We start from the raw sequence: 12,365 nt of genomic DNA, 5'->3' as shown, positions 1-12,365 counted from the left end.
ATCGGTTTTTAAAATGTTAACATGTTTATTGAGTATCTGTTGAACTTCTTCCCACTCTTTACAAAAAGTGCCGATAAATCGTATTTTTTCTTTTTTGTCTGGTGTTTTGACCCTAGGGACTAGAAGTTCCTCCCTTTTGACTTTTTGTACTTCTTTTCTTGCTTTCTGAGTGGATTTTTTACTATATCCTCTGTTGTACAATCTGATGTCCAATTCGTCTGCTCTCTTCTTGTACGTTTCGTCCTCGGAACAGTTTCGTCTGGTTCTGAGGTACTCCCCTTTGGGTAGGCCTCTAATTACAGGTGGGAAATGTGCGCTTTGGTTGTGCAGAAGGGAGTTAGTAGAGGTTTTTTTACGAAAGATGTCCGTGCTGATGGTACCATTGGTCTCTACGCAAATTCGGAGATCCAAATACTCCACTTCTTTTTGGCTGGCATGGTGAGTGAGCCTGAGATTTAAGTGGTTATTGTTGAGTAATGTGAGGAACTCTTCAAATAAACTAAGATCTCCGTCCCATACAAGGAGGAGATCGTCTATATATCTCAGCCATATAAGCACATGTTGGGTGTAGACTTCATTGGATTCTGTGAATACTATCTCCCGTTCCCACCACCCCAGGTACAGGTTGGCATACGTGGGGGCACAAGTGCTCCCCATCGCAGTCCCCTGCACCTGGAGGTAGAACTGATCATTACAGACGAAATAGTTTTTAGACAAGACGAATTGTAACAATTTTATTATGAAATCATGAAGTGGTGTTTCTCTTTCCATACTTAGGAAGTACTTAGAGGCCTGTATACCGTATTGATGGATTATACTGGTATACAGGCTCTCCACATCACAGGTAACCAGCCAAGCATGGGGACTCAAAGTGATGCCCTGTAGTTTGTTCAGGACATCCATTGTGTCCCGAACGTATGAGGGTAGTGTGTTGACAAATCTCCTCAGGTGGTGATCCACGAACTGACTGGCTTTTTCAGTCAGTCCGCCCATACCAGACACAATGGGTCTTCCAGGTGGGTTGACCTCATCTTTATGCACTTTGGGAAGTAGATATAGTGTGGGTATCTTGACATGCTTTACTGAGAGGAAATCATATTGTGTTTTAGAGATAACCCCATTGTTTTTTGCTCCTTCTAAAATCCGTTGGTAAATGTTCAGGAAGTCGTCAGTGGGATTGAATGTCAACCTTTTATAGCACGTTGTGTCCTTTAGTTGTCGATCTAATTCTTTTTGGTACTTACTTAAGGACCACAAAACCACGTTACCTCCTTTGTCAGAGGGTTTTATTATGGTATCACTCCATTCACTGATCACCTTAAGGGCTTCCCGTTCGAGTGTACTCATGTTATCCTCAAATCTAAAAAGGTGTTTCTTGCGTTCCAGGTCATCTAGATCCCTAGTGACCATTTCAAGGAACACCTTTGCTTGGGGGCAGATGGAGTAATCGGGTAAGAAGACAGATTTCCTTTTCAGTGTTGGTGTGTTTGGGTTCATGCCAGTTGGTGGATCATTGTCAATAACATTCAGTTCATTCTCATCCGAGAGACCTTCCAGAATCTCAAGGATCCCAATGTCTTGGTTGTCAAATATTGTATTAATGAGTGGTTGATGTGGGTCAACTTCAATGGTTGATGACAATTGTGAGGGACTAGGGTCATCACTGCGTTTCTTAAAGAATTTCTTCAGCAACAGTTTTCTGACATAAAGGTTCAAGTCCTTCTGGTATTCAAAGCGATCAAAAGTTTTTACGGGGGAGAAACTAAGGCCTTTGCTGAGAACAGCTATTTGGGCTTCATCAAGTATGTGGTTTGTGAGATTTATGATCCTCAGAGAATCACTCGAGGCTACCTCCTGTAGCGTCTCGTCTCTCTCCGGTCCTCCCTCCAATCTCTTGGTCCCCTTTTGGGCCTTCTTTCCCCTCCTAGTCCTCCTATGTCTCGTCCCAGGGTCTCTCTGAGATCCCTGGGACTGACCCCTAAAAAATGTTGATTGCTACGTCTGTCAGTGGTCTGATTGATCGAGTTCGTGGTTTCACTGTCAGAGGAATCGATGTCTGAGGTGGTATATCCCGTAGCACTATTTAGGGGTCTCTTCCTATTGTTCTGATTCCATCGGTAGACCCGGTTGGTCTGGAAGTCATTAAGATCTCTTTGAAGTTTGCTTTTTTTACGGCTGACAACCTCTTTCTCCACACTCTCTAGTTCTGTCTTGATTTTGAGGTATGCTCTCTGAAATTTATCAAGATTCTCAAAGTTTTTAAGTTTGTCACTAAGCACATTGATTTCCTGTGTACATTGATTTAGAGTTACCTCATCATGTTTGATCAAAATATTGATGAGGTTGAACGAACATGTAGTCAGAGCTTTTTCCCACTCATGTTTTAAGGCATCATTGGCCAGTTCAAAAGAAGGAAATACCCTGGGTCGTAGGCCCCTTGGTGTAATTTGTTGTTTAAGGTAGTTTTCAGAAGTGGCCTTATTCCAAAAAGTCCTGGTTTGTTTAGCCAGGACATTTTTCAGTGCATGCATGTCACTGATCCAGTCTTCTTTACTGGTATCAATCTGTGTTATGTCATTGACAAGCATATTTTCCAGACATTTTTGAAGATTGTTTTGTCTGTCATGAAGTTCTTGTGTTAAACTGAATGTAGTAGATGCAGTTATAGATGCTGACGGAGCCGTGGGAAAGAGTGACATTTTAATTGTTTTAGTTATTAAGGTTTTTAGAAAGCTCTCAGGTTTTCACACTCAGGATTTTTTTAAAATAGTGGTGATAAGGTTTTATACACTTAATGTGCCGTGCTGATTACCGAATGGTGCAAAGGCACCTCACAATTTGCAAAAAAGAAAGGGGGGATGGTAATCGCACAGGAAAGAGTAAGTATAAATCAGAAAGAGCTGGCCCCTCAATTGATATCTCAATAGTTTAATTCTTTATGAGAGGTGAGGGTGTGCCACCACTGGACATCAAATAATTGCATAGAATTTTAGGACAGAAAGAAATGTCGCTGTGTGGTGCACCAAATAGAGAGTTTATTAAAATCTAACCTTTATTATTATTGGTTAAAATTATAGCGAAAATATAAAAGACACAAAAGACAATAAATGACATACAAATTGTTAAAAAAGGATAAAAATTATCCTTGCTTCGCGGGATCCCACACTCTTTAATTACAATCTAAGCTTGTATTGTAGTACATATTCTGTCTAGTAATTATTTTAGATTGGTTATGTAAATCTGGCGAGCAATGGACACACCTTATGAATTACCCCGTGTATGGGGAAGAGGTTAGTATGGCTTTTAAGGGGGACTAGTGTGGTTACAATACCAATTAATTTCTCACTTAATCTGAGTGATGGTATCGGTTCGTGCCCAAATTAATATTTCGGCAGTGTTTGAACTGTATTGGTGCCAACAGATGTTGCTGTCGCTCAGTGTGTGGTATTACCACATTCGGGAGAGCGTATTAGCAACTAGAATTTTCACGTTTTTAATTTAGTGCACACAGAATGATCACTATGGGTTAATCAAGTATCTTTAATGGTGGTATTGATATAGTCCCTGGAGTATATCTTGTCTCAGGTAAAGACAAGTTGTCTCACAATGTAGTAGGACTTATATCATAGTATTTTAGGAATATGATTACAACCGATCAATACTTATCTAGAGAGGCGCTGGTAGTCACTGGAATATATTACTGATACACTGTTTTTACATCAGATATTGGTGTCAGTTACTCCTTAGTTTGCAGCACTCAAAAATAAATAAAGTTACCAATAATCGCTCAGTGTGTATGATTCACACTTATTATTCAAATGAAATGGGATTGGAGAGGTGATAATATCCCAAGTGCGCTGGAATTACACGTTGGCTGGGTATACTGATAACGATGTTATGCTCACTTATACAGAAACGGGGAGAAATGCTGACAGTATATAGTCTACAGTCCCTGGAGCACAGTGTGCGTATCGGTCACACGCTGTCTCACAATTATATGGGGCTGTCTGACAGTTATTGATTAAAGGTATGCGCTCTTTGGCCAGCCGGCTCTATGTCGATGCGCTTGTTTTGTAAATATATTTATTCCATCTATAACAGTGCCACAACGATTAATTAGGCAATTGCAAACAATGTCTGTACTGTCAGATGTCAGTAATTGCTCAGTGTGTCGTATCCCCAGAGTTTTAGAGGAGCGTATTGGTGACTTTTTAATTACAATTTCACGTTTTAATCGTGTACATAATTAAGTCAGTAATAGTATTGAGGTAGTCCCTGGAGTACAAAGTATCTAATATCTAGACAAATTGTCTCACTATATGACAGGACTTGTGTCGGTTTTTAAGAGTATCAATTAAGTAGTTCCATTAGACCAATTCTATTTTTAACAGGCAGTAATGGTCACTCAGAGGTATCAGTGATACGTGGTTCCTATGTATCGTCCAAAGTTCTGTGCTAGTTGCACCTTAGTTGTCAGTGTGAATATTGCACATAATTGGGAGTGCCAATAATCGCTCAGTGTGTAGCGTTCACATAAATTTTGCAATAGGGCAAGACTTGATAGTAATAATACGTCACGTATATTGTGATTACATGCCAACTATGATGTATCAAATAACAGCGTTAAATCGCTACACTTAAGACGAGGAACAGTGTTTAACCGTGTGCACTCTGCCGTGTCTGGAGCGCAGCGTGTAGGGTGATTCACACGCTGTCTCTCAATCAGACAGGACCGTTTGGCAGTTACAAGTTCAAAAGTATGCGCCCTTTAGCCAACGGGCTATGCATTGATGCGCTCGCTCAGTAAAAGTTAATAATCAAATTTTAAGCTAGACAGATCGAAAATTATTGTACAATTCAATGGGGGTAAGGGAGTGGGGAGAGCCCACGAAGTGTACGGTCGGCGTACGCTTCGCTAATGAGCTTCGTCAGGACCAACCTGGGTGGTTCCTGAGAGCTCATTAAGTAGCAGTAAGTCTATGATTATGCTAATGTATTCCCACGCTCATTGGTTGTCCTGCTTGTCAGTCAAGAGATTGCACGAGGTGCTGAATGACATGTTCCGTTGACTGCTGTTAGGAAAAAACTCTGTTGTGCAGAAAACGGAGTAATTGTCATTGTGGATATACGCTGGATATTGGGTACCATCGTATATGTAAGTTAGAATAGGGCACCCTGGGATAAGAAATCAATATGTAAGTACGCTTGATTTCAAGAGAGAAAGGTTATAATTATGGCTGGATAAAGGTTTAAGAGTTTACAAAGGTCTACTTTATCATTTATTAAACCATAGTCCCCATAACACTCTGATCCAATATTTGGGAAAAGAGTACACGGCGTTCGGAAGACGTTTTGAAGTGGAGGGGTATAGTAAGATATACGATCATATATGCAGCTGCACTGTTGTCCGATCTGCGGGGATCGATGTTTTTATGTACCAGTGTTCTACTCGTTTAAAACATATATACATATATAGAGCAGCAGTATTCTTATTGGACAATAAAAATATTTGTTGTTATTCACATGGCAGTAGTATTCTTATTGAACAGCACATATAATGTATACACATGTATATGTACCAGGAAAGAGTAATCTTGGAAATTAATTATGATCTGCTGTTACTATTAGTACGGCAAAACATCTATGAGGATAAATCACAATATATATCGATAATTGTAATGCTCCGGAAAAGTTCAATAGTAAAGTGATTAAATATGTTCTGATATTACTGTGCTATATCAAGGCATTTGTGAAAATATATTAAGTTACATATCATTGATGCTCAGGAGAGATTGGATAGCGATTGTCTTTCCAGTTAATTCGAAACAATATGTGTTTTATATTAATAAATATTCCAAGGTGTGGGTAGGGGAATATATTGATTTAAGAGATGGGTCTATGAGATGTAGGTAAGAGTGTATTTAATTGGTGTATTAAAATGTGAATCGGAGTGTGAATAGCCCTTTAGCCCGCTTTGGCTATACGTGGCCGTTGGCAAGAAAAATTTAAGAAAGGGGATTCAGGGTGGAAGTGGTTAGAGCAAAAGATAGTATAAAAATGATGGAAAATTGTTGGTGACAATTATAAAAACTGGGGGTGAGGATTAAACATGAAAAAGGAGGGGGGGGGGGATAAAAAGTGGTAGTGATGGGAAAAAATGTGTAATCAAGTGGATGTATTTATCCACTAGTGTGAGTCTAAGGCCGGTTAGTACACCCCGCATGGGTCCCTAATGCCGTCACCTACCACGTCCGTGATGGGGGTGACATGTGATATATTTAGACACATGTACCCCATGTGCGGGATAGGGGGCGACAGTCGTTTCCCAGCGGGTGCACTTCTCCTGGCTGATAGTTGTATATGTGGTCTGGCTGCTAGTAGTGGTGAAAATATATAGTAATGGTGAGTCAGTAAAGAGACATATAACGTGGTGATATATATAATGGTGTTCTCACATTTCAAATAAAACACACTGTATCTTGTTCGGTATTGAAGGGTACATGGTATCCTGGATGGTTGGAAGTAAATTTATAGTTTTAAAGAAAAACAGTATAATTATTTTCTTCATTAAGTCCTGCTGGGTACATGGACCCCATCAGGAAAATTAAGCGAGTTTCTTGTTTTAGAAGTTCTCTATCCCAGTCTCCTCTCCTTATGTTCATGGTGACCTTGGTCATTCCATAGGCCTTTAGATTGTTGGAAACGCCATGGTGATGTTGGAGAAAATGTCTCGCTACTGGGGTTAGAGGTTTGAAATTCGCTTTGTCTCTCGAGGCATTTTTGATGTTCAATAGATGCTCGGATAGTCTTTTCTTGAAGGGTCTGCGAGTTTTTCCGATGTACTGCTTGCCACAAGGACACTCCAGATTGTATATGATTCCTGCAGTGTCACAGGTGATGTAGTCCTTGATCTGCCAGGTCCTGCCAAATTTGTCAATATAGGTGTCACGTGGTGTGATGTAAGTACATACTTTACACGTGCCGCATTTAAAGGTGCCTTTCTTTTTTATCTTTACTGAGGTCCCTTTTTCAAGGTGGCTGTGTACTAAGATATCCCTTAAATTCTTACTCCGCCTCCAGCTAATATCGACCTTATTGGTCAGGATCTCGTTCAAATCTTCATCGGTTTTTAAAATGTTAACATGTTTATTGAGTATCTGTTGAACTTCTTCCCACTCTTTACAAAAAGTGCCGATAAATCGTATTTTTTCTTTTTTGTCTGGTGTTTTGACCCTAGGGACTAGAAGTTCCTCCCTTTTGACTTTTTGTACTTCTTTTCTTGCTTTCTGAGTGGATTTTTTACTATATCCTCTGTTGTACAATCTGATGTCCAATTCGTCTGCTCTCTTCTTGTACGTTTCGTCCTCGGAACAGTTTCGTCTGGTTCTGAGGTACTCCCCTTTGGGTAGGCCTCTAATTACAGGTGGGAAATGTGCGCTTTGGTTGTGCAGAAGGGAGTTAGTAGAGGTTTTTTTACGAAAGATGTCCGTGCTGATGGTACCATTGGTCTCTACGCAAATTCGGAGATCCAAATACTCCACTTCTTTTTGGCTGGCATGGTGAGTGAGCCTGAGATTTAAGTGGTTATTGTTGAGTAATGTGAGGAACTCTTCAAATAAACTAAGATCTCCGTCCCATACAAGGAGGAGATCGTCTATATATCTCAGCCATATAAGCACATGTTGGGTGTAGACTTCATTGGATTCTGTGAATACTATCTCCCGTTCCCACCACCCCAGGTACAGGTTGGCATACGTGGGGGCACAAGTGCTCCCCATCGCAGTCCCCTGCACCTGGAGGTAGAACTGATCATTACAGACGAAATAGTTTTTAGACAAGACGAATTGTAACAATTTTATTATGAAATCATGAAGTGGTGTTTCTCTTTCCATACTTAGGAAGTACTTAGAGGCCTGTATACCGTATTGATGGATTATACTGGTATACAGGCTCTCCACATCACAGGTAACCAGCCAAGCATGGGGACTCAAAGTGATGCCCTGTAGTTTGTTCAGGACATCCATTGTGTCCCGAACGTATGAGGGTAGTGTGTTGACAAATCTCCTCAGGTGGTGATCCACGAACTGACTGGCTTTTTCAGTCAGTCCGCCCATACCAGACACAATGGGTCTTCCAGGTGGGTTGACCTCATCTTTATGCACTTTGGGAAGTAGATATAGTGTGGGTATCTTGACATGCTTTACTGAGAGGAAATCATATTGTGTTTTAGAGATAACCCCATTGTTTTTTGCTCCTTCTAAAATCCGTTGGTAAATGTTCAGGAAGTCGTCAGTGGGATTGAATGTCAACCTTTTATAGCACGTTGTGTCCTTTAGTTGTCGATCTAATTCTTTTTGGTACTTACTTAAGGACCACAAAACCACGTTACCTCCTTTGTCAGAGGGTTTTATTATGGTATCACTCCATTCACTGATCACCTTAAGGGCTTCCCGTTTGAGTGTACTCATGTTATCCTCAAATCTAAAAAGGTGTTTCTTGCGTTCCAGGTCATCTAGATCCCTAGTGACCATTTCAAGGAACACCTTTGCTTGGGGGCAGATGGAGTAATCGGGTAAGAAGACAGATTTCCTTTTCAGTGTTGGTGTGTTTGGGTTCATGCCAGTTGGTGGATCATTGTCAATAACATTCAGTTCATTCTCATCCGAGAGACCTTCCAGAATCTCAAGGATCCCAATGTCTTGGTTGTCAAATATTGTATTAATGAGTGGTTGATGTGGGTCAACTTCAATGGTTGATGACAATTGTGAGGGACTAGGGTCATCACTGCGTTTCTTAAAGAATTTCTTCAGCAACAGTTTTCTGACATAAAGGTTCAAGTCCTTCTGGTATTCAAAGCGATCAAAAGTTTTTAAAAGTTTTTACGGGGGAGAAACTAAGGCCTTTGCTGAGAACAGCTATTTGGGCTTCATCAAGTATGTGGTTTGTGAGATTTATGATCCTCAGAGAATCACTCGAGGCTACCTCCTGTAGCGTCTCGTCTCTCTCCGATCCTCCCTCCAATCTCTTGGTCCCCTTTTGGGCCTTCTTTCCCCTCCTAGTCCTCCTATGTCTCGTCCCAGGGTCTCTCTGAGATCCCTGGGACTGACCCCTAAAAAATGTTGATTGCTACGTCTGTCAGTGGTCTGATTGATCGAGTTCGTGGTTTCACTGTCAGAGGAATCGATGTCTGAGGTGGTATATCCCGTAGCACTATTTAGGGGTCTCTTCCTATTGTTCTGATTCCATCGGTAGACCCGGTTGGTCTGGAAGTCATTAAGATCTCTTTGAAGTTTGCTTTTTTTACGGCTGACAACCTCTTTCTCCACACTCTCTAGTTCTGTCTTGATTTTGAGGTATGCTCTCTGAAATTTATCAAGATTCTCAAAGTTTTTAAGTTTGTCACTAAGCACATTGATTTCCTGTGTACATTGATTTAGAGTTACCTCATCATGTTTGATCAAAATATTGATGAGGTTGAACGAACATGTAGTCAGAGCTTTTTCCCACTCATGTTTTAAGGCATCATTGGCCAGTTCAAAAGAAGGAAATACCCTGGGTCGTAGGCCCCTTGGTGTAATTTGTTGTTTAAGGTAGTTTTCAGAAGTGGCCTTATTCCAAAAAGTCCTGGTTTGTTTAGCCAGGACATTTTTCAGTGCATGCATGTCACTGATCCAGTCTTCTTTACTGGTATCAATCTGTGTTATGTCATTGACAAGCATATTTTCCAGACATTTTTGAAGATTGTTTTGTCTGTCATGAAGTTCTTGTGTTAAACTGAATGTAGTAGATGCAGTTATAGATGCTGACGGAGCCGTGGGAAAGAGTGACATTTTAATTGTTTTAGTTATTAAGGTTTTTAGAAAGCTCTCAGGTTTTCACACTCAGGATTTTTTTAAAATAGTGGTGATAAGGTTTTATACACTTAATGTGCCGTGCTGATTACCGAATGGTGCAAAGGCACCTCACAATTTGCAAAAAAGAAAGGGGGGATGGTAATCGCACAGGAAAGAGTAAGTATAAATCAGAAAGAGCTGGCCCCTCAATTGATATCTCAATAGTTTAATTCTTTATGAGAGGTGAGGGTGTGCCACCACTGGACAACCTTAATAACTAAAACAATTAAAATGTCACTCTTTCCCACGGCTCCGTCAGCATCTATAACTGCATCTACTACATTCAGTTTAACACAAGAACTTCATGACAGACAAAACAATCTTCAAAAATGTCTGGAAAATATGCTTGTCAATGACATAACACAGATTGATACCAGTAAAGAAGACTGGATCAGTGACATGCATGCACTGAAAAATGTCCTGGCTAAACAAACCAGGACTTTTTGGAATAAGGCCACTTCTGAAAACTACCTTAAACAACAAATTACACCAAGGGGCCTACGACCCAGGGTATTTCCTTCTTTTGAACTGGCCAATGATGCCTTAAAACATGAGTGGGAAAAAGCTCTGACTACATGTTCGTTCAACCTCATCAATATTTTGATCAAACATGATGAGGTAACTCTAAATCAATGTACACAGGAAATCAATGTGCTTAGTGACAAACTTAAAAACTTTGAGAATCTTGATAAATTTCAGAGAGCATACCTCAAAATCAAGACAGAACTAGAGAGTGTGGAGAAAGAGGTTGTCAGCCGTAAAAAAAGCAAACTTCAAAGAGATCTTAATGACTTCCAGACCAACCGGGTCTACCGATGGAATCAGAACAATAGGAAGAGACCCCTAAATAGTGCTACGGGATATACCACCTCAGACATCGATTCCTCTGACAGTGAAACCACGAACTCGATCAATCAGACCACTGACAGACGTAGCAATCAACATTTTTTAGGGGTCAGTCCCAGGGATCTCAGAGAGACCCTGGGACGAGACATAGGAGGACTAGGAGGGGAAAGAAGGCCCAAAAGGGGACCAAGAGATTGGAGGGAGGACCGGAGAGAGACGAGACGCTACAGGAGGTAGCCTCGAGTGATTCTCTGAGGATCATAAATCTCACAAACCACATACTTGATGAAGCCCAAATAGCTGTTCTCAGCAAAGGCCTTAGTTTCTCCCCCGTAAAAACTTTTGATCGCTTTGAATACCAGAAGGACTTGAACCTTTATGTCAGAAAACTGTTGCTGAAGAAATTCTTTAAGAAACGCAGTGATGACCCTAGTCCCTCACAATTGTCATCAACCATTGAAGTTGACCCACATCAACCACTCATTAATACAATATTTGACAACCAAGACATTGGGATCCTTGAGATTCTGGAAGGTCTCTCGGATGAGAATGAACTGAATGTTATTGACAATGATCCACCAACTGGCATGAACCCAAACACACCAACACTGAAAAGGAAATCTGTCTTCTTACCCGATTACTCCATCTGCCCCCAAGCAAAGGTGTTCCTTGAAATGGTCACTAGGGATCTAGATGACCTGGAACGCAAGAAACACCTTTTTAGATTTGAGGATAACATGAGTACACTCGAACGGGAAGCCCTTAAGGTGATCAGTGAATGGAGTGATACCATAATAAAACCCTCTGACAAAGGAGGTAACGTGGTTTTGTGGTCCTTAAGTAAGTACCAAAAAGAATTAGATCGACAACTAAAGGACACAACGTGCTATAAAAGGTTGACATTCAATCCCACTGACGACTTCCTGAACATTTACCAACGGATTTTAGAAGGAGCAAAAAACAATGGGGTTATCTCTAAAACACAATATGATTTCCTCTCAGTAAAGCATGTCAAGATACCCACACTATATCTACTTCCCAAAGTGCATAAAGATGAGGTCAACCCACCTGGAAGACCCATTGTGTCTGGTATGGGCGGACTGACTGAAAAAGCCAGTCAGTTCGTGGATCACCACCTGAGGAGATTTGTCAACACACTACCCTCATACGTTCGGGACACAATGGATGTCCTGAACAAACTACAGGGCATCACTTTGAGTCCCCATGCTTGGCTGGTTACCTGTGATGTGGAGAGCCTGTATACCAGTATAATCCATCAATACGGTATACAGGCCTCTAAGTACTTCCTAAGTATGGAAAGAGAAACACCACTTCATGATTTCATAATAAAATTGTTACAATTCGTCTTGTCTAAAAACTATTTCGTCTGTAATGATCAGTTCTACCTCCAGGTGCAGGGGACTGCGATGGGGAGCACTTGTGCCCCCACGTATGCCAACCTGTACCTGGGGTGGTGGGAACGGGAGATAGTATTCACAGAATCCAATGAAGTCTACACCCAACATGTGCTTATATGGCTGAGATATATAGACGATCTCCTCCTTGTATGGGACGGAGATCTTAGTTTATTTGAAGAGTTCCTCACATTACTCAACAATAACCACT

General features: G+C 40.9%; 1 protein-coding gene across 1 annotated transcript in view; it reads left to right on the top strand.

The window, feature by feature from the left end:
* The window catches only part of TENM3 (teneurin transmembrane protein 3), a 2,716,013-nt gene that overhangs the window by 1,045,072 nt on the left and 1,658,576 nt on the right, over positions 1-12,365 (top strand). The window lies entirely within an intron of this gene.

The sequence above is a fragment of the Crinia signifera genome, chromosome 1 (assembly GCF_055691185.1).
Source record: "Crinia signifera chromosome 1, ASM5569118v1, whole genome shotgun sequence".
Taxonomy (NCBI): domain Eukaryota; kingdom Metazoa; phylum Chordata; class Amphibia; order Anura; family Myobatrachidae; genus Crinia; species Crinia signifera.
The sequence above is the reverse complement of the archived record's forward strand: the minus strand, read 5'-3'. Positions and strand labels throughout refer to the sequence as shown.